The following is a 23,064-nucleotide window of genomic DNA, read 5'->3' as shown; positions in this document are numbered from 1 at the left end:
GTAAAAATACTCAAGAGAAATTATCCAGTCTGTTTGAGAAAGAGGAAAAAACTAACAGAGACTCAGAGGCCTACGGGATAATACCAAAACTTTTAGCATTCATACAACCATAGTCTCAGAAGGATAGAAGTAAAAGTGTGTTGCAAAAAAAGAAGAAAATTGAAGAGATGGGTTCAAGACAGCAGAGTAGAAGGACATGTGCTCACTCCCTCTTGCGAGAGCACCAAATCACAACTAACTGCTGAACAGTCATCGACAGGAAGACACTGGAACTCAGCAAAAAAGATACCCCACATCCAAAGACAAAGGAGAAGCCACAATGAGATGGGAGGAGGGGCACAATCACAATAAAATCAAATCCCATAACTGGTGGGTGGGTGACTCACAAACTGGAGAACACTTACACCACAGAAGTCCACCCACTGGAGGGAAGGTTCTGAGCCCCACGTCAGGCTTCCCAACCTGGGGGTCTGGCAACGGGAGGAGGAATTCCTAGAGAATCAGACTTTGAAGGCTAGTGGGATTTGATTACAGGACTTCAACAGGACTGGGAGAAACAGAGACTCCACTCTTGGAGGGCACACACAAAGCAGTGTGCACATGGGGACCCAGGGGGAAGGAGCAGTGACCCCACAGGAGACTGAACCGGACCTACCTGCTAGTGTTGGAGGGTCTCCTGCAGAAACAGGGGGTAGCTGTGGCTCACCATGAGGACAAGGACACTGGCAGCAGAAGATCTGGGAAGTACTCCTTGGTGTGACCCCTCCCAGAGTCCACCATTAGCCCCACCAAAGAGCCCGGGTAGGCTCCAGTGTTGGGTTGCCTCAGGCCAAACAACCAACAGGGAGGGAACCCAGCCCCATCCATCAGCAGACAGGTGGATTAAACTTTTACTGAGCTCTGCCCATCAGAGCAACACCCAGCTCTACCCACCACCAGACCCTCCCATCAGGAAACTTGCACAAGCCTCTTAGATAGCCTCATCTACCAGAGGGCAGACAGCAGAAGCAAGAATAACTACAGTCCTGCAGCCTGTGGAACAAAAACCACATTCACAGAAAGGTAGACAAGATGAAAAGGCAGAAGGCTATATACCAGATGAAGGAACAAGATAAAACCCCAGAAAAACAACTAAATGAAGCAGAGATAGGCAACCTTCCAGAAAAAGAATTCAGAATAATGATAGTGAAGATGATCCAGGACCTCGAAAAAGGAATGGAGGCAAAGATCGAGAAGATGCAAGAAATGTTTAACAAAGATCTAGAAGAATTAAAGAACAAACAGAGATGAACAATACAATAACTGAAATGAAAAACACACTAGAAGGAATCAATAGCAGAATAACTGAGGCAGAAGAACAGATAAGTGACCTGGAAGACAGAATGGTGGAATTCACTGCTGTGGAACAGAATTAAAAAAAAGAATGAAAAGAAATGAAGACAGCCTAAGAGACCTCTGGGACAACATTAAATGCAACAACATTCGCATTATAGGGGTCCCAGAAGGAGAAGAGAGAGAGAGAGGTCCCAAGAAAATGTTTGAAGAGATTATAGTCGAAAACTTCCCTAACATGGGAAAAGAAATAGCCACCCAAGTCCAGGAAGCGCAGAGAGTCCCATACAGGATAAACCCAAGGAGAAACAAGCCGAGACACAAAGTAATCAAATTGACAAAAATAAAAGACAAAGAAAAATTATTGAAAGCAACAAGGGAAAAACGACAAATAACACACAAAGGAACTCCCATAAGGTAACAGCTGATTTCTCAGCAGAAACTCTACAAGCCAGAAGGGAGTGGCACAATATATTTAAAGTGATAAAAGGGAAAAACATATAACCAAGAATACTCTACCTGGCAAGGATCTCATTCAGATTCGAGAGAGAAATCAGAAGTTTTACAGACAAGCAAAAGCTAAGAGAATTCAGCACCACCAAACCAGCTCTACAACAAATGCTAAAGGAACTTCTCTAAGTGCAAAACACAAGAGAAGAAAAGGACCTACAAAAACAAACCCATAACAATTAAGAAAATGGTAATAGGAACATACATACCAATAATGACCTTAAACGTGAATGGATTAAATGCTCCAACCAAAAGACACAAGCCTGCTGAATGGATACAAAAACAAGACCCATATATATGCTGTCTATAAGAGACCCACTTCAGACCTAGAGACACATACAGACTGAAAGTGAGGGGATGGAAAAAGATATTCCATGCAAATATAAATCAAAAGAAAGCTGGAGTAGCAATACTCAGATAAAATAGACTTTAAAATAAAGAAAGTTACAAGAGACAAGGAAGGACACTACATAATGATCAACGGATCAATCCAAGAAGAAGATATAACAAGTGTAAATTATATATGCCCCCAACATAGGAGCACCTCAATACATAAGGCAACTACTAACAGCTATAAAAGAGGAAATTGACAGTAACACAGTAATAGTGGGGGACTTTAACATCTCACTTACACCAATGGACAGATCATCCAGACAGAAAATTAACAAGGAAACCCAAGCTTTAAATGACATAATAGACCAAATAGATTTAATATTTATAGGACATTGATATTTATAGGACATTCCATCCAAAAACAGCAGATTACAATTTCTTCTCAAGTGCACATAGAACATTCTCCAGGACAGATCACACCTTGGGTCACAAATCAAGCCTTGGTAAAATTAAGAAAATTGAAATCATATCAAGCATCTTTTCTGACCATAGTGCTATGCGATTAGAAATCAACAGGGAAAAAAAACCATAAAAAAACACAAACACATGGAGGCTAAACAATACGTTACTAAATAACCAAGAGATCAGTGAAGATATCAAAGAGGAAATCAAAAAATACCTAGAGACAAATGACATTGAAAAGACGATGATCCAAAACCTATGGGATGCAGCAAAAGCAGTTCTAAGAGGGAAGTTTATACCAATAAAGCCTACCTCAATAAACAAGAGAAATCTCAAATAAACAACCTAACCTTACACCTAAAGGAACTAGAGAAAGAAGAACAAACAAAACCCGAAGTTAGTAGAAGGAAAGAAATCATAAAGATCAGAGCAGAAATAAATGAAATAGAAACAAAGAAAACAATAGAAAGATCAATAAAACTAAAACCTAGTTCTTTGAGAAGATAAACAAAATTGATAAACCTTTAGCCAGACTCATCAAGAAAAACAGGGAGAGGACTCAAATCAATAAAGTTAGATATGAAAAAGGAGAAATTACAACGGACGACGCAGAAATATAAAGCAACATAAGAGACTACTACAAGCAACTCCGTGTCAATAAAATGGAGAACCTGGAAGAAATGGACAAATTCTTAGAAAGGTATAAACTTCCAAGACTGAGTAAGTAAGAAACAGAAAATATGAACAAATCAATCACAAGTAATGAAATTGAAACTGTGATTAAAAATCTTCCAACAAACAAAAGTTCAGTACCAGATGGCTTCACAGGTAAATTCTATCAAACATTTAGAATGGGAGAAAATATTTGCAAACGAATCAACGGATAAAGGATTAATCTCCGAAATATATAAACAGCTCATGCAGCTCAATATTAAAAAAACAAACAACCCAATTAAAAAATGGGCAGAAGACCTAAATAGACACTTCTCCAAAGAAGACATACAGATGGTGAAGAAGCACATGAACAGCTGCTCAAAATCACTAATTACTAGAGAAATGCAAATCAAACCTACAATGAGTTATCACCTCACACCAGTTAGAATGGGCATTATCAGAAAATCTGCAAACAAATGCTCAACAGGGTGTGGAGAAAAGGGAACCCTCTTGCACTGTTGGTGGGAATGTAAATTGATACAGCCACTATGGAGAACAGTATGGAGGTTCCTTAAACAACTAAAAATAGAACTACCATACAACCCAGCAATCCCACTACTGGGCATATACCCAGAGAAAACCATAATTCAAAAAGACACATGGACCCCAATGTTCATTGCAGCACTATTTACAATAGCCAGGTCATGGAAGCAACCTAAATGCCCATCAACAGATAAATGGCTAAAGAAGATGTGGTACATATATACAACGGAATATTACTCAGCCATAAAAAGGAACAAAATTGGGTCATTTGTAGAGATGTGGATGGATCTAGAGGCTGTCATACAGAGTGAAATAAGTCAGAAAGAGAAAAACAAATATCGTATATTAACACATATATGTGGAACCTAGAAAAATGGTACAGATGAACCGGTGTGCAGGGCAGAAATTGAGACAGATGCAGAGAACAAACGTATGGACACCAAGGGGGGAAAGTGGTGGTGGCGGGGTGGGTGGCTGGTGGTGGGATGAATTGGGAGAGTAGGATTGACATGTATACACTAACATATATATAAAATAGAGAACTAAAAAGAACCTGCTGTATAAAAATAAAATAAAATTCAAAAATTTGATAAAAAAATTGAAGAAATGATTTGATGAAAGACACAAACTTACTGATTCAAGAAGCTCAGTGAACCTCAACAGGATAATTTCAAAGATATCTATGCCCAGGCACATCATTATCACAGTGCAGGAAACTAAAGACAATACAAAGCAACCAGATTCACAAACAAAACAACCAGAGAACAAAACTGAGGAACAACAAATCTAATGATGGCAAACTTCTTATCAGAAATCCTGGAAGCCTGAAGGAAGTGGAACATCATTTTGACAGTCCTGCAACAAAACAACTACCAACAAATATTTAGAAATAAAAATTTGAACAAGTTTCATTTCATTAGCACGAAACCCCGGAAAGTAGAGTCAGATTAACAATAAGATGTTCAAGAGCTCTACACTGACAACTATAAAATACTGCTGAGAGATACTAACACAGATGTAATTAAATGGAGATTTATATCACATTTAAGGATCAAAAGCCTCAATACTGTTATGCTATCACTCCTACCCACATTTATCTAAAGATTCAATACTATTATAAAACAAATCAGAGGAGGTATTTTGAGGAAACTGAGAAACAGACTCTAATGTGGACAGGAAATTTAAAGGGACTTAAAATAATAAATATACCCTGAAAATGGACAAAGCTGAAAGATCTACACTATTTTATTTTAAAGTTTACGACAAATTCACAATATTCAGACTGCAATATTTGCAAAGTATAGAGAAATCTATCAGAAAGAAGTGTGTCCAAGTATAAACCTGTACGTATAGAGGCAAATGGTATCCAACAAAGGCAACAAAGCAATTAAATAAAAGAAGTAAAGCCATTTCAAACAATGCTAAAAAAAAATATGTGGATATCTGTATTTTTAAAAATGAATCTTAACACCTAACTCACACCACTGACAAGGATTAAGTCCCAGTGCATAATGGATCTAAGTATAAAAAACAAAAGCTTCGGTTTCCGCAGAGCTGGAACTCCCGGCTCGGGGTCTCCTCCCTCCGCTGTCACAGAACTGCCCGGGAGCCCGAGGGGAGGGCAGCCTCACTGAGGCTGCCAGCTCTGGAGGGGCCCAGGCGGCCGAAGCCGAGACAGTCCTGGGGACCGCGGGCCGGAATCATCGTACCTGATTTTTGAGAAGATGGCAGAAGGGTAAGATGCAGAGATCACCTTCCTCCCCACAGATACATGAAAAATACATCTACACGTGGAACTGCTCCTATAGAACACCCACTGAACGCTGGCAGAAGACCTCACCTCCCAAAAGGCAACAAAATCCCCACGTACCTGGGTAGGGCAAAAGAAAAAAGAATAAACAGAGACAAAAGAATAGGTACGGGACCTGCACCAGTGGGAGGGAGCTGTGAAGGAGGAAAGTTTCCACACACTAGGAAGGCCCTTCACGGGCGGAGACTGCGGGTGGCGGAGGTGGGAGCTTCGGGGCCGTGGAGGACAGCGCAGCAACAGTGGTGCAGAAGGAAAAGCGGAGAGATTTCCGCACAGAGGATCAGGGCCGACCGCCACTCACCAGCCCGAGAGGCTGTCTGCTCACCCGCCGGGGCGGGCGGGGCTGGGAGCTGAGGCCCGGGCTTCGGTCGGAGCGCCAGGAGAGGACTGGGGTTGGCGGCATGAACACAGCCTGCAGGGGGTTAGTGCGCCACGGCTAGCCGGGAGGGAGTCCGGGGAAAAGCCTGGACCTGCCGAAGAAGCAAGAGACTTTTTCTTCCCTCTTTGTTTCCTGGTGCGCGAGGAGAGGGGATTCAGAGCGCTGCTTAAAGGAGCTCCAGAGACGGGCGCGAGACCCGGCTAAGAGCGCGGACCCCAGAGACGGGCATGAGACACTAAGGCCGCTGCTGCCGCCACCAAGAAGCCTGTGTGCGAGCACAGGTCACTCTCCACGCCCCCCTTCTGGGGAGCCTGTGCAGCCCGCCACTGCCAGGGTCCCGTGACCCTGGGACAACTTACCCGGGAGAACACACGGCGCACCTCAGGCTGGTGCAATGGCGCGCCTCAGGCTGGTGCAATGTCACGCCGACCTCTGCCGCCGCAGGCTCGCCCCGCACTCCGTGCCCCGCCCTCCCCACCCCCACCCCCAGGCCTGAGTGAGCCAGAGCTCCCAAATCAGCAGCTCCTTTAACCCCGTCCTGTCTGAGCGGAAAAACAGACGCCCGCAGGCAACCCACACGCAGAGGCGGGGCCAAATCCAAAGCTGAGCCCCGGGCGCTGGGAGAACAAAAAAGAGAAAGGGAAATCCCTCCCACCAGCCTCAGGAGCAGCGGATTGAAGCTCCACAATCAACTTGATGTAACCTGCATCTGTGGAATACCTGAATAGAAAACGAATCATCCCAAATTGAGGAGGTGGACTTTGGGAGCTTGATAGATTATATTTTACCCTTTTCCTCTTTTAGTGTGTGTGTTTGTGTATGCTTCTGTGTGAGATTTTGGCTGTATAGCTTTGCTTTCACCAACTGTCCTAGGGTTCTGTCTGTCTGGGGTTTTTTTCTTTTATATTTTTAACTTAAAAAATTTTTTTTCTTAATAATTATTTTTTATTTTAATAACTTCATTTTATCTTACTTTATTTTATTTTATCCTCTTTCTTTCCTTCCTTCTATTTTTTTCTCCCTTTTATTTTGAGCTGTGTGAAGGACAGGCTCTTCGTGCTCCAGCCAGGTGTCAGGGCTGTGCCTCTGAGGTGGGAGAGCCAAGTTCAGGACACTGGTCCACAAGAGACCTCCCAGCTCCACGTGATATTAAACAGCGAAAATCTCCCAGAGATCTCCATCTCAACACCAGGACCCAGCTTCACTCAATGACCAGCAAGCTACAGTGCTGGACACCCTATGCCAAACAACTAGCAAGACAGGAACACAGCCCCATCCATTAGCAGAGAGGCTGCCTAAAATCATAATAAGGCCACAGATGCCCAAAACACACCACCAGACATGGACCTGTCCATCAGAAAGACAAGATCCAGCCTCATCCACCAGAACACAGGCACTACTCCCCTCCTCCAGGAATCCTACACAACCCACTGAAGCGACCTTAACCACTGGGGACAGACACGAAAAACAACGGGAACTACGAACCTGCAGCCTGCGAAAAGGAGACCCCAAACACAGTAAGATAAATGAAATGAAAGGACAGAAAAACACACAGCAGATGAAGGAGCAAGGTAAAAGTCCACCAGACCTAACAAATGAAGAGGAAATAGGCAGTCTACCTGAAAAAGAATTCAGAATAATGATAGTAAAGATGATCCAAAATCTTGGAAATAGAGAAAATGCAAGAAACATTTAACAAGGACCTAGAAGAACTAAACAGGAAACAATGATGAACAACACAATAAATGAAATTAAAAATACTCTAGAAGGACTCAATAGCAGAATAACTGAGGCAGAAGAACGGATAAGTGACCTGGAAGATAAAATAGTGGAAATAACTACTGCAGAGCACAATAAAGAAAAAAGAATGAAAAGAACTGAGGACATCTCAGAGACCTCTGGGACAACATTAAACGCACCAACATTCAAATTATAGGGGTCCCATAAGAATAAGAGAAAAAGAAAGAGACGGAGAAAATATTTGAAGACATTATTGTTGAAAACTTCCCTAATATGGGAAAGGAAATAGTTAATCAAGTCCAGGAAGCACAGAGAGTCCCATACAGGATAAATCCAAGGAGAAACACAACAAAACACATATTAATCAAACTATCAAAAATTAAATACAAAGAAAAAATTAAAAGCAGCAAGGGAAAAACAACAAATAACACACAAGGGAATCCCCATAAGGTTAACAGCTGATCTTTCAGCAGAAACTCTGCAAGCCAGAAGGGAGTGGCAGGACATATTTAAAGTGATGAAGGAGAAAAACCTGCAACCAAGATTACTCTACCCAGCAAGGATCTCATTCAGATTTGATGGAGAAATTAAAACCTTTACAGACAAGCAAAAGCTAAGAGAATTCAGCACCACCAAACCAGCTTTAAAACAAATGCTAAAGGAACTTCTCTAGGCAAGAAACACAAGAGAAGGAAAAGACCTACAATAACAAACCCAGAACAATTAAGAAAATGGTAATAGGAACATACATATCGATAATTACCTTAAATGTAAATGGATTAAATGCTCCCACCAAAAGAAACAGATTGGCTGAATGGATACAAAAACAAGACCCATATATATGCTGTCTACAAGAGACCCACTTCAGACCTAGGGACACATACAGACTGAAAGTGAGGGGATGGAAAAAGATATTCCATGCAAATGGAAATCAGAAGAAAGCTGGAGTAGCAATTCTCATATCAGACAAAATAGACCTTAAAATAAAGACTATTACAAGACACAAAGAAGGACACTATGTAATGATCAAGGGTTTGATCCAAGAAGAAGATATAACAATTGTAAATATTTATGCACCCAACATAGGAACACCTCAATACATAAGGCAAATACTAACAGCCATAAAAGGGGAAACTGACAGTAACACAAACATAGTAGGGGACTTTAACACCCCATTTTCACCAATGGACAGATCATCCAAAATGAAAATAAATAAGGAAACACAAGCTTTAAATGATACATTAAACAAGATGGACTTAATTGATATTTATAGAACATTCCACCAAAAACAACAGAATACACATTCTTCTCAAGGGCTCATGGAACATTCTCCAGGATAGATCATATCTTGGGTCACAAATCTAGCCTTGGTAAATTTAAGAAAATTGAAATCGTATCAAGTATCTTTTCTGACCACAATGTTATGAGATGAGATATCAATTACAGGAAAAGATCTGTAAAAAATACAAACACATGGAGGCAAACCAATATACTACTTAATAATGAAATGATCACTGAAGGAATCAAAGAGGAAATCAAAAAAATATCTAGAAACAAATGACAATGGAGACATGACGACCCAAAACTAATGCAATGCAGCAAAAGCAGTTCTAAGAGGGAATTTTATAGCAATACAATCCTACTTTAAGAAACAGGAAACATCTCAAATAAACAACCTAACCTTACACCTAAAGCAATTAGAGAAAGAAGAACAAAAAACCCCAAAGTTGGCAGAAGGAAAGAAATCGTAAAGATCAGATCAGAAATAAATGAAAAAGAAATGAAGGAAACGATAGCAAAGATCAATAAAACTAAAAGCTGGTTCTTTGAGAAGATAAACAAAATTGATGAACTATTAGCCAGACTCATCAAGAAAAAAAGGAGGAAGACTCAAATCAATAGAATTGAAATGAAAAAGGAGAGGTAACAACTGACACTGCAGAAATACAAAGGATCATGAGAGATTACTACAAGCAACTCTATGCCAATAAAATGGACAACCTGGAAGAAATGGACAAATTCTTAGAAATGCACAACCTGCTGAGACTGAAGCAGGAAGGAATAGAAAATATGAACAGACCAATCACAAGCACTGAAATTGAAACTGTGATTTAAAATTTTCCAAGAAACCAAAGCCCAGGACCAGATGGCCTCACAGGCCAATTCTATCAAACATTTATAGAAGGGCTAACACCTGTCCTTCTCAAACTCTTCCAAAATATAGCAGAGGGAGGAACACTCCCAAACTCATTCTACGAGGCCACCATCACCCTGATACCAAAACCAGACAAAGATGTCACAAAGAAAGAAAACTACAGGCAATATCACTGATGAACATAGATGCAAAAATCCTCAACAATATACTAGCAAACAGAATCCAACAGCACATTAAAAGGATCATACACCATGATCAAGTGGGGTTTATCCCAGGAATGCAAGGATTCTTCAATATACGCAAATCAATCCATGTGATACACCATATTAACAAATTGAAGAATAAAAACCATATGATCATCTCAATAGATGCAGAGAAAGCTTTCAACAAAATTCAACACCCATTTATGATTAAAACCCTGCAGAAAGTAGGCATAGAGGGAACTTTCCTCAACATAATAAAGGCCATATATGACAAACCCACAGCCAACATCGTCCTCAATGGTGAAAAACTGAAACCATTTCCACTAAGATCAGGAACAAGACAAGGTTGCCCACTCTCACCACTCTTATTCAACATAGTTTTGGAAGTTTTAGCCATAGCAATCAGAGAAGAAAAAGAAATAAAAGGAATCCAAATTGGAAAAGAAGAAGTAAAGCTGTCACTGTTTGCAGATGACATGATACTATACATAGAGAATCCTAAAGATGCTACCAGAAAACTACTAGAGCTAATCAATGAATTTGGTAAAGTAGCAGGATACAAAATTAATGCACAGAAATCTCTGGCATTCTTATACACTAATGACGAAAAATCTGAAAGTGAAATTAAGGAAACACTCCCGGGCTTCCCCAGTGGCGCAGTGATTGGGAATCTGCCTGCCACTGTAGGGGACATGGGTTTGAGCCCTGAGCTGGGAAGATCCCACATGCCAATCAGCTGGGCCCATGCGCCGCAACTGCTGAGCCTGTGCTCTGCAGCAAGAGAGGCCACTGCAGTAAGAGGCCTGCACACTGCAACGGAGGGTGGCCCCCGCTCGTTGCAACTAGCGAAAGCCCCCGTGCAGCAACGAGGACCCAACACAGCCAAAAATAAATAAATAAATTTATATATATATAAAAAAGAAAACACTCCCATTTACCAAAAAGAATAAAATATCTAGGAATAAACCTACCTAAGGAGACAAAAGACCTGTTTGCAGAAAATTATAAGACACTGATGAAAGAAATTAAAGATGATACAAATAGATGGAGAGATATACCATGTTCTTGGATTGGAAGAATCAACACTGTGAAAATGCCTCTACTACCCAAAGCAATCTACAGATTCAATGCAATCCCTATCAAACTAACACTGGCATTTTTCACAGAACTAGAACAAAAAATTTCACAATTTGTATGGAAACACTAAAGACGCTGAATAGCCAAAGCAATCTTGAGAACGAAAAACAGAGCTGGAGGAATCAGGCTCCCTGACCTCAGACTACACTACAAAGTTACAGTAATCAAGACAGTATGGTGCTGGCACAAAAAGAGAAAGATAGATCAATGGAACAGGATAGAAAGCCCAGAGATAAACCCACACACCTATGGTCACCTTATCTTTGATAAAGGAGGCAAGAATATACAGTGGAGAAAAGACAGCCTCTTCAATAAGTGGTGCTGGAAAAACTGGACAGGTACATGGTAAAAGTATGAAATTAGAATACTCCCTAACACCATACACAAAAATAAGCTCAAAATGGATTAAAGACCTAAATGTATGGCCAGAAACTACCAAACTCTTAGAGGAAAACATAGGTAGAACAGTCTATGACATAAATCACAGCAAGATCCTTTTTGACCCACCTCCTAGAGAAATGGAAATAAAAATAAAGAAATGGGACCTAATGAAACTTCAAAGCTTTTGCACAGCAAAGGAAACCATAAACAAGACCAAAAGACAACCCTCAAAATGGGAGAAAATATTTGCAAATGAAGCAACTGACAAAGGATTAATCTCCAAAATTTACAAGCAGCTCATGCAGCTCAATATCAAAAAAAGAAACAACCCAATCCAAAAATGGGCAGAAGACCTAAATAGACATTTCTCCAAAGAAGATATACAGATTGCCAACAAGCACATGAAAGAATGCTCAACATCATTAATCATTAGAGAAATGCAAATCAAAACTACAATGAGATATCATCTCACACCAGTCAGAATGGCCATCATCAAAAAATCTAGAAACAATAAATGCTGTAGAGGGTGTGGAGAAAAGGGAACCCTCTTGCATTGTTGGTGGGAATGTAAATTGATACAGCCACTATGGAGAACAGTATGGAGGTTCCTTAAAAAACTACAAATAGGGGCTTTCATGGTGGCGCAGTGGTTGAGAGTCCACCTGCCGATGCAGGGGACGCGGGTTCGTGCCCCGGTCCGGGAGGATCCCATGTGCCGCGGGGCGGCTGGGCCCGTGAGCCATGGCCGCTGAGCCTGCACGTCCGGAGCCTGTGCTCCGCAGCGGGAGAGGCCACAACAGTGAGAGGCCAGCATACCACAAAAAAAACACAAAAATAATAAAAAAAAAAAACTACAAATAGAACTACCATACGACCCAGCAATCCCACTACTGGGCATATACCCTGAGAAAACCATAATTCAAAAAGAGTGATGTATCAAAATGTTCATTGCACCTCTATTTACAATAGCCAGGACATGGAAGAAACCTAAGTGTCCATCAACAGATGAATGGATAAAGATGTGGCACATACATACAAGTGAACATTACTGAGCCATAAAAAGAAAAGAAATTGAGTTATCTGTAGTGAGGTGGATGGACCTAGAGTCTGTCATACAGAGTCAAGTAAGTTAGAAAGATAAAAACAAATACCGTATGCTAACACATATATATGGAATCTAAGAAGAAAAAAAAAAAGGTCATGAAGAATCTAGGGGTAAGACAGGAATAAAGACAGAGACCTACTAGAGCATGGATTTGAGGATATGGGGAGGGGGAAGCATAAGCTGTGACAAAGTGAGAGAGTGGCATGGACATATATACACTACCAAACATAAAATAGCTAGCTAGTGGGAAGGAGCCACATAGCACAGGGAGATCAGCTAGGTAGTTTGTGACCACCTAGAGGGGTGGGATAGGGAGGGTGGCACGGAGGGAGATGCAAGAGGGAAGAGATATGGGAACATATGTATATGTATAACTGATTCACTTTGTTATATAGCAGAAACTAACACACCATTGTAAAGCAATTATACTCCAATAAAGATGTTAAAAAAAATCATGGAAAAAAACCCAAAAGCTTCTAGAGGACGAGTCAAAAAAATATTGTTGTCAACATAGGGTAGGCAAAGATTTTTAGAACACAGAAAGCACTAATTGTGAAAAACAATACAATTTCGTCAATATTAAAATGCCTCTGCTTATCAAAAGACAACATTATTCCAAATGAAAAGGCAAACCAATAATGGAAAAAATCTCTAACACATATTTTGACAAGAGACTTTTGTTAAAAATATATAATACAACTCAAAAGGAAAACTAGTTACTTCTCTCGAATAGACAAAAGAATTTAATAGCCATAAATGAACAATGGTAGATGAAAAGTGCTCAACATCTTTTATCGTCAAGGAAATGAAGATTAAATCACAATGAGTCTTTAACCTCTTTGGTTAAATTTATTCCTAGGTATAATATTTTATTCTTTTTGATGTGATTTTAGACAGGATTGTTTTCTTGCTTTTTCTTTCTGACAGTTAATTGTGTATAGAAAAGCAACAGATTTCTGTATATTAATTTTATATCCTGCAACTTTACTGAATTCATTTATATGTTATAATAGTTTTTTAGTGGAGACTAGGGTTTTCTACATGTAGTATCATGTCATCTGCAAATAGTGACAATTTACTTCTTCCTTTGGTAAATCACTGTACACTACCAGTGGGAATGTAAACTGGTGCAGCCACTATGGAAAACAGTATGGAGGTCCCTCAAAAAACCAAAAATAGAGGTACCATATGATCCAGCCATCCCATTCCTGGGCATGTATCCAAAGAAAATGAAAATAATTTAAAAAGTTACATGCACCTCAATGTTTACAGCAGCATTATTTACAATAACCAAGATGTGGAAGCAACCTCAGGGTCCACTGATGGATGAATGGATGAAGAAGATGTGGGGGGTATATATATATATATATATATATATATATATATATATATATATATATATATATACACACACACACACATACAATGGAATATTACTCAGCCATAAAAAATAATGAAATTCTGCCACTTGCAACAATGTGGATGAACCTAGAGAGTATTATGCTAACTGAAGTAAATCAGACAAAGAAAAATTCTGTATGTCACTTATATGTGGAATCTAAAAAGAAACAAACAAGTGTAATAACAAAACAGAAACAGACAGATATAGAGAACAAATTAGTGTTTACTAGTGGGGAGAGGGGATGAGGGAAGGGCAAGATAGGGTATGGGATTAAGAGATACAAACTACTATGTATAAAATAAATAAGCAACAAGGATATATTATACAACACAGGGAAATACAGCCATTATTTTACTTTATTTGATTTATTTTTTAACTAATTATTTTATTTTTTGGCTGTGTCAGGTCTTAGTTGTGGCATGTGGCCTCTTCGTTGCAGCATGAGGGCTCCTCTATAGTTGCAGCACGCGGGTTTCTCTCTAGTTGTGGTGTGCGGGTTTTTCCCTGTCTAGTTGTAGTGTGCGGGCTCCAGAGCGCTGGGTTCTGTAGTTTACAGCACATGGGCTCTCTAGTTGAGGTGCCTGGGCTTAGTTGCCCCACAGCATGTGGGATCTTAGTTCCCTGACAAGGCATCGAACCCACGTCCCCTGCATTGGAAGGCGGATTCCTTACCACTGGACCACCAGGGAAGTCCCAGAGCCATTATTTTATAGTAACTTTAAATGGAGTATAATCCATAAAATATTGATTCACTATGTTGTACACCTGACACTAATGTAATATTGTAAATCAACTATACTTCAATAAAAAAATAAAGATGCCGTCACATATCCATTACAAGGGCTAAAATTTAAAAGACTAACAGTTCTAAATATTGGCAAGGATGTCAATCGACCAAAATTCTCATGTATCACTGGGTGGAAGTGTAAATTAGAGCAGTTACTTTGGAAAACACAATGGCCATTTCTTATAAGTTAAACATACATTTATCATAAGGTCCAACAATTCCACTCCTATGTATTTATTCAAGAAAAATAAAAGCATATGCCCATAATAATGACTTGCACATGAATGTTCATAGTAGCTTAATTCATAATAGCTAAAAACTAGAAACCACCCAAAAGTTTACAACAGGAGGATAAAGTATGTGTATTCACACACTGAACTACTACTCAGCAATGTAATGAACCATTAATACATACAAAGACATAAATGAATCTCAAAAACATACTCTGAATTTAGATGTGAAAGAGTATGTACTTCAGATTCATTCATATAAAGTCCATAACCAGCAAAACTAATCTGACCATTTCAATGCGGATTCCCTATTAAAATCTCAGCTGGCCTTTTTTTTTTTTTTTACAAAAAGTTAACAAATTGACCCTAAAATTCATATCAAAATGCAGAAGTCCTAGAATAGTCAAAGCAATCCTGAAAAAGAAGAATGAGGTTGGAAGATACACAATTCCCAATTTCAAAACTTACTGCACAGTAGCTCTTGCGTTACTTGATTACTCCGGTAATCCAGACAGCATTGTACTGGCAGAAGGACAACCATATAGATCAATGGAATAGAACTGAAAGTCCATGCTAATGGGTATAGGGTTTCTTTTGGGGATGACACCTGAAACTAACACAACATGGTAAATCAACTATACTTACTCCAATAAAACTTTTTTAAAAAGTCAGGCAGGGATGATGTTTGCACAACTCTTTGAACCTACTAAAAACACTGAATTGTCCACTGTAAAAGGGTGAATGTTATGGTATGTGAATTATATGTCAATAAAGCTGTTATTAAAAACATCAAAAAGATAAAAGAACCAAAAGACCAAAACGAACCTCCACATTCATGTCAAATGATTTTCAACAAGGGTGCAAAACAATTCAATGGGGGAAAGAATAATCTTTTCAACAAATGGTGATATGACAACTGGATAGCCACGTGCAAAAGAGTTAAGTTGGACCCCATTCTCAAACAACACATACCAACAAAAAAAACTCAAAATGGATCACAGACCTAAATATAAGAGCTAGAACTAGCTCTTAGAAGAAAATCTTCATGGCCTTGGGTTAGGCAAAACCTTCTTAGATACGACACCAAAAGTGACAAAAGAAAAAAACAGAGTTCTTCAAAATCAAAACCTTTGTGTTTTAAAGGGCACTGTCCACGAAGAAAGTGAAAGAACCTAACAGAATGGGAGAAAGCATTTGTAAATCATGTATCTAATAATGGACTGACAGGTCCACAAGAAGAATTGTACAAGGATTTCTCAGCTGCCTTATTTGTAATAGACCAAATTAAAACAATCCATATATCTGTCAAAAGGAAACTGGATAAACAAATTGTGATATATTTATACAATGAAACACCATTCGACTATTAAAAAAAAACCCAGAACACAAGGAAAACCTACCGAAACACACAATACATGAAGAATCTCAAAAACATTATGCTGAAGGAAAGAAGCCAGACACAAAAGAATATATACTGTATGACAGCATATATATAAAATTCAGGAACATGCAGCTAATACACAAAATATCTGAGGTGTACCAATGGTTGTTTCTGCAAGAGTCGGGGTGGGGGACGACTGAGAAGGGTGAAGAAGGAGTTTTCTGTGATAATAAAAATATCCTATATTTTCAGTATTCCTATGTGGAGTGTTGGTTTCACAGGGGAATACATCTTTGTAAACTCATCAAATTGGACAATTATGATATTTGTTTCACTGTATGTAAATTTCACTTCAAATTTTTTTTTTCTTTTTGTGGTACGCGGGCGTCTCACCGTTGTGGCCTCTCCCGTTGCGGAGCACAGGCTGCGGACGCGCAGGCTCAGCGGCCATGGCTCACAGGCCCAGCCGCTCCGCGGCATGTGGGATCTTCCCGGACCGGGGCATGAACCCGTGTCCCCTGCATTGGCAGGCGAACTCTCAACCACTGCGCCACCAGGGAAGCCCCACTTCAAATTTTTTAAGTACAAAATGGGGAAGGGCCTTGCTTCATGGTGTCCTACACCTCCCTGTCCCCTTTTCTTTTCTTTTTTAAAAAAATTTATTTTATTTTTATTTATTTTGGGATGCATTGGGTCTTTGTTGCTATGCACGAGTTTTCTCTAGTTGCGGCGAGTGGGGGCTACTCTTCATTGCGGTGCACAGGCCTCTCATTGTGGTGGCTTCTCTTGTTGCGGAGCATGGGCTTCAGTAGTTGTGGCACGCGGGCTCTAGAGTGCAGGCTCAGTAGTTGTGACGCACGGGCTTAGCTGCTCCGCAGCATGTGGGATCTTCCAGAACCAAGGCTCAAACCCATGTCCCCTGCATTGGCAGGAGGATTCACTGCGCCACCAGGGAAGGCCCCTGTCCCCTTCTCAAACACAAAACACAGAGGCAAAGAAGGCCATTCCAGCCACGTGAAGGACTATGGAACTCTGTGCCTAAGTAACTAAGCAGTCTCCTAAAACTCCCAGCTTATTTGAAACTGGAACAAATTCTGAATAGTTCCCAAGTTTCCTGGTAGAATAGTGTCTCTCATCTCTAGTATCTGACTTGCAATAAAAGGAAGGTGTAGATTTTAACCTAAATCTTCTGTGGACTAGACCTGAGGTTAGCAAGAGGTGAACTTGTGATTAAGAATACTCTCTTCAGGAACACTATTTCTACTTGAAAGAATCCTAGGAAAATCTTAGAGGCTCTAGACTGATCCAACTTTTAAAACATAGCTATGTTTTTATCTACAATTCTGGCAATTCCTAGAATTTTATGCCTTTCTATCATGTCTGCTGCAATTAAAAAAAAAGGGTGCTTAACTTACTATCTCAGTTTATGTAACTTTTGCTCAACAGAAGTAAAGGCTTTTTAGCTATCTATTCTCCATTTTTCCCTTCACAGTTTATGGCCCTGGTGTCATGTGGAGACATGACTTAACTATGCCCTGATCATAAAAACAACTTAAATTTTCTAATAGTTTCCTCTGAGAAATCTAATATTTTCTTCTAATTTCTCCTATCTTCTCTTCTGATGGTATTACAGATTTGATTTATTTTTTAGTTTTGTAATTTTTTAACTTTACTGAGGAATAACTGATATCTACTTAAACTGTACAGTGTGATGATTTGATACATATATTTACATTTGATACATTATACAAGATCAAGATAATGAACACATCCGTCACCTCACATAGTTAACTTTATTTTTTTTACTGAAGTATAGTTGCTGTACGATATTATATAAGTTACAGGTGTACAATATGGTGACTCACATTGTTAAAGGTTATATACCTTATTTGTAGTTATTATAAAATGTTGGTTATATTCCCTGTGTTGTACAACATATCCTTGTAGCTTATTTTATACTTAATAGTTTATATCTCTTACACCCTTAACCCTATATTTATTAATTTCAAAATTTTCATTTACTTAATATTGTTAATAATATTTTTAAAATTCAGAAAATATTTCAGAAATACAAGATGTCACTTAACTTTATCCAAATTTTTTAAACATTTTATGATATTTGCTTCATTAAAAAATTAAATGAGTGGATATAATTTAAGAACTTCCCCCTCCGTAGAAGTATTCATTATGCTCAACTCGGTGTGTGCTGTTCCTATACATATTAGATTTCTTCTACTTGTATATCAATAATCAATGCAGTGTTTTTGAGATTTGTCCATGTTGGTACATGCAGATATAGTTCATTTTAATTGCTTCATGTTATTTTACCGTTTGAAGAAGTCAGTTGCCTCATCTAATCTCCTCCTGCGGGACTCTGAGACGGTTTTGACTTTTTCATCATCAGAAACAGTGCTAAAGTGCATATCTTTACATGAGTCTCTTTGCATATATGTTAGTTTCTCTAGGTTCAAAGCACTGAAGTAGAATTCCTAGATCGCAGGCTGTGTTGCACATTCTTCTTTCTAGGTAACATGAAATGGGCTTCCTAAATGTTTACGTCAGTTATACTACTACCAACCATACAGAAGAGTTCCAGTTTCCGCGTACGCTTGCCTACGGGCATTTTCAGACTTCTAAAATTGTTTCAAAATAGATAGGCATGAGATGTTATCCCAGTGATGTTTTCATCTATATTCTGCATTTTTCTGAACAAGAAAAATGTAAATGTTTATGGTCATGGTACTTTCCTATTGGTTTGCCTTGCAAATCTCTTATACCAGCCAGGAGCTCACTCTTTCACTTTGCTAATGATCTCTTTTTCTTTTCTTTTTTTTTTGAACAAAGGTTTTAATTCCTAACGTACTAAGATTTATCAATCTTTCTCTTTATTCCTTGTACATTTTATCTTCCTTCCTTTTTTTTTCCCTTTATTTTTTAAAATAAAATCCTATTTCAGTATTATAAGGAGATTTCCTTATATTTACTTCTAAAAATCTTAAAACGCTGCTTTCAGTTTTTGATTCTTTCAAAATTTACTTCTGTGCATTGTACCTGGTAGCAATGAAATTGTGTAATTTACTCTATAAATTGTCACAGTGGCCTTTTTCAATTGTCCATTCTTTCCTCACTGAATTGTAATTCTACTTCCATTATAGATTCCTATTTACATGTGGCCTACTCAAGGCTCTGCATTCTGTTCTCCCGGTTTATTTGGATCTCTCTGCCCAACACTACACAGATTCAATTGCTTTAGCTTTATGATAAATCTTCATGTGTGATAGGATACAACACCTCCTGTTATCTTTTCCTTAAAATCATATCATCTATACTTAAACCTACATTTTTGGGACTTCCCTGGTGACACAGTGGTTAAGAATCTGCCTGCCATTGCAGAGGACATGGGTTCAAGCCCTGATCTGGGAAGATCCCACATGCCGCGGAGCAACTAAGCCCGTGCGCCACAACTACTGAACCTGCACTCTAGAGTCCATGAGCCACAACTACTGAGCCTGCGCACCACAACTACGGAAGCCCCCGCGCCTAGAGCCCATGCTCCGCAACAAGAGAAGCCACTGCAATGAGAAGCCCGCGCACTGCAACGAGGAGTAGCCCCCGCTCGCTGCAAGTAGAGAAAGCCCGCGTACAGCAACAAAGACCCAACACAGCCCAAAATAAATAAATTTAAAAAATAAATTTATTATAAAAAACCCTACATTTTAAATATTAATATTAGATTAGCTTTTTGTATTCTGTGAAAACCCCTTTGGGATTCTGATTAGAATTACATGGAATATATAAATCACTTTGGGGTAAGTGGATACCTTTATGGTACTGAGTCTTCCCTTCCAAGAATATATGGCCCATCTCTCCACTAATTTATCTCTCCTCTTTTATACTCTTTAACAATTGCTCCATCAATATCTTACGTATTCCTTTTTAGATTTATTCTTAGATGCCTTTAAAAAAAACTATTTTAGGGCTTCCCTGGTGGCGCAGTGGTTGAGAGTCCACCTGTCAATGCAGGGGACACGGGTTCGTGCCCTGGTCTGGGAAGATCCCACATGCCGCGGAGCGGTTAGGCCCGTGAGCCATGGCCACTGAGCCTGTGCATCCGGAGCCTGTGCTCCGCAGCATGAGAGGTCACAACAGTGAGAGGCCCATGTACCGCAAAAAAAAAAAAAAAAAACTATTTTAAGTACTGTCTCTTAAAACTACCCTAAGAGTTGATGATGTGTATGTAGGATTTCTATTAACTTTTGTATATTCATCTTATACCCAGCAATCTTCTAAAAGTTTGTCTAAAGTTTCTATTTAGACAATCATCATTTGCAAATAATACAAACTGCTTTTTCCCCAATCCTTACATCACTTACTTATCGTATGCTAGTTAGGACCAGAAGTATAAAAATAAACAGCAGCAGTGACAGGCAGCATCTTGGTCTGGTTATGGATTTTAAAAGGAACGCTTCTACCATTTCACCATTAAGCACAATTTTTACAATTTTTCCATGGACACCTTTTATCAATTTAAGAAAACATCCTTTTGTTCTTGGCTGACTACATTTTTTTTAATTATTGTGAATTGGTATTGAATTTTATCAAATGTTTTACTCTGTATCTGTTGAGTTTTTGTTCTGTGTTTATAACTGCTGTCATTTATTTTAATCGAGTTTCTTTTTTTTTTTAATATTTATTTGGCTGTGCCGGGTCTTAGTTGCAGCACACGGGATCTTCGTTGCTGTGTGTGTGATCTTTAGCTGCGGCACATGGGATCTTAGTTGTGGCATGTGGCATCTAGTTCCCTGACCAGGGATTGAACCTGGGCCCCCTGCATTGGGAGCATGGAGTCTTAACCATTGGACCACCAGGGAAGCCCCCTCGATTTTCTAACGTCAAGCAATCATTGCGTTCCTGGAATAAATCCCACTTTAAATAAGCCTCATAAAAGTGAGTTGGCACCTAGCGCCCAGATCTTGGTTTCAAATACCCTTATCCATTAAATAAAACCAGTGTTCCTTAGAGAAATGGCTGATTCTGAGACTGCAGGAGGGAAATATACAAGATGAGCCTGAAGTACCTTGTAAAACTAGAAAGTAAGAAAGTGCTAAGAAGAGAAAAGAAAAGAAAGGAAAAAAAGAAAAGAAAACAGGCAAGGAAAGGAAAACAAACAAAAACAATGACGACAGTGTGTGAGAGGGACAAGATTGCCAACCATAAGGGCTCCTAATGGCCAAAGCTGAACAAATAGAGCAACAAAATTACGTGGTTTATGTTGGTTTATAACCCGAAGTATAAAAGTAAATATCAGTGCATTCATAGTAATATAAATGATTGAATAAATAAACAGGAAAGAACAAACAAATCTCCCATGTGGAAGAATTCAAAATAATTTACACAGATACTGCACGCTCAGGAGGAAGAGCACGACTGCACACTCCTTAAGCGTGGGCCATGCAGAGCGACTTCCTTCCAAAGAGGACGGTATGGAAGGGGGTGGTGGGAGAGACACTTCACAGTGGAAACCTGACAAATACTACCTCAGCCACGTGGTCAAGGTTCACCTAAATAATGATGAGTTACAGTGATAATACGCAACCTTGATACGATGTGATAAAAATGGCACTTTAACTTGTGGTCTCCCTCCCCCACATCTATCCCAGTCTAATCATGAGAAAAACAGCAGACAAATCTCACTGAGACAGATGTCCCCAAATAGCTAACCAGGGCTCCTCAAAACGGTCAAGGTCAGCAAAAACAAGGGAAGTCTCAGGATCTGCCACAACCAAGAAGAGCGTAAGGAGACAAGATGAGAAAATGTAATGGTTATCCTAGATAGGATCCTGACACAGAGCAAGGACGTGAGGTGAAACGATGGGAATGGGAACAATGAATGGACTTTAGTTAATAATAATGTATCGATATTGGTTCCTTAGTTGTGACAAATGCACCATACAACAATAAGACGTTAATAATTGGGAAACTGGGTATGATGCATACAGGAAATCTCTCTACTGTCTGTGCAATTGTTTGGTAAATGCATAACTTTTCTCCAACGAAAAGTTTAGCTTTTATTTTTTAAACAGGGAGTTGGGGATACTTCTTTCATCTTCTTTCAGCACCAATTTGTATAAAATATTATCTCCTTCACTACAGGTTTGGTTGAACTCCTCTGTAAAATCATCAGAGCCTGGCAGCTTTCCGGGGGAGGAGGGGGTTAAGAAACTTTTTATCATGAAACATTTTAAACATTTGTAAAAGTAGAAAAATGTATAATAAACAGTCAACTTCAACAATTATCAAATATCGCCAATTTTGATTTACCTACACGTCCAGCTATTCTCCTCTTTCAGTATTATTTGAAGTAAACCCAGACATCACAGTACTTCACTGGCAAATATTTCTCTGCATATCTCTAAACAGTAAGAACTCTTTTGAAACACACGACCATAATATCAAGTTTATATCTATATATTGACAATAATTCTTTATGTCAAATACCCAGTTAGTGGTCACAAGTCTA

General features: G+C 39.2%; 1 protein-coding gene and 1 non-coding gene across 8 annotated transcripts in view; both read right to left on the bottom strand.

Annotated features, from left to right (window-relative positions):
* Nucleotides 1–23,064, bottom strand: part of NCKAP5 (NCK associated protein 5) — a 1,063,199-nt gene that overhangs the window by 538,114 nt on the left and 502,021 nt on the right. The window lies entirely within an intron of this gene.
* TRNAW-CCA (transfer RNA tryptophan (anticodon CCA)) lies at nt 21,343–21,415 on the bottom strand. Its single transcript has one exon. It is a non-coding gene; the product is annotated as a tRNA-Trp (tRNA).

Source organism: Tursiops truncatus, chromosome 7 (genome assembly GCF_011762595.2).
Source record: "Tursiops truncatus isolate mTurTru1 chromosome 7, mTurTru1.mat.Y, whole genome shotgun sequence".
NCBI lineage: Eukaryota > Metazoa > Chordata > Mammalia > Artiodactyla > Delphinidae > Tursiops > Tursiops truncatus.
This window is presented reverse-complemented; position numbering and strand designations above follow the sequence as displayed.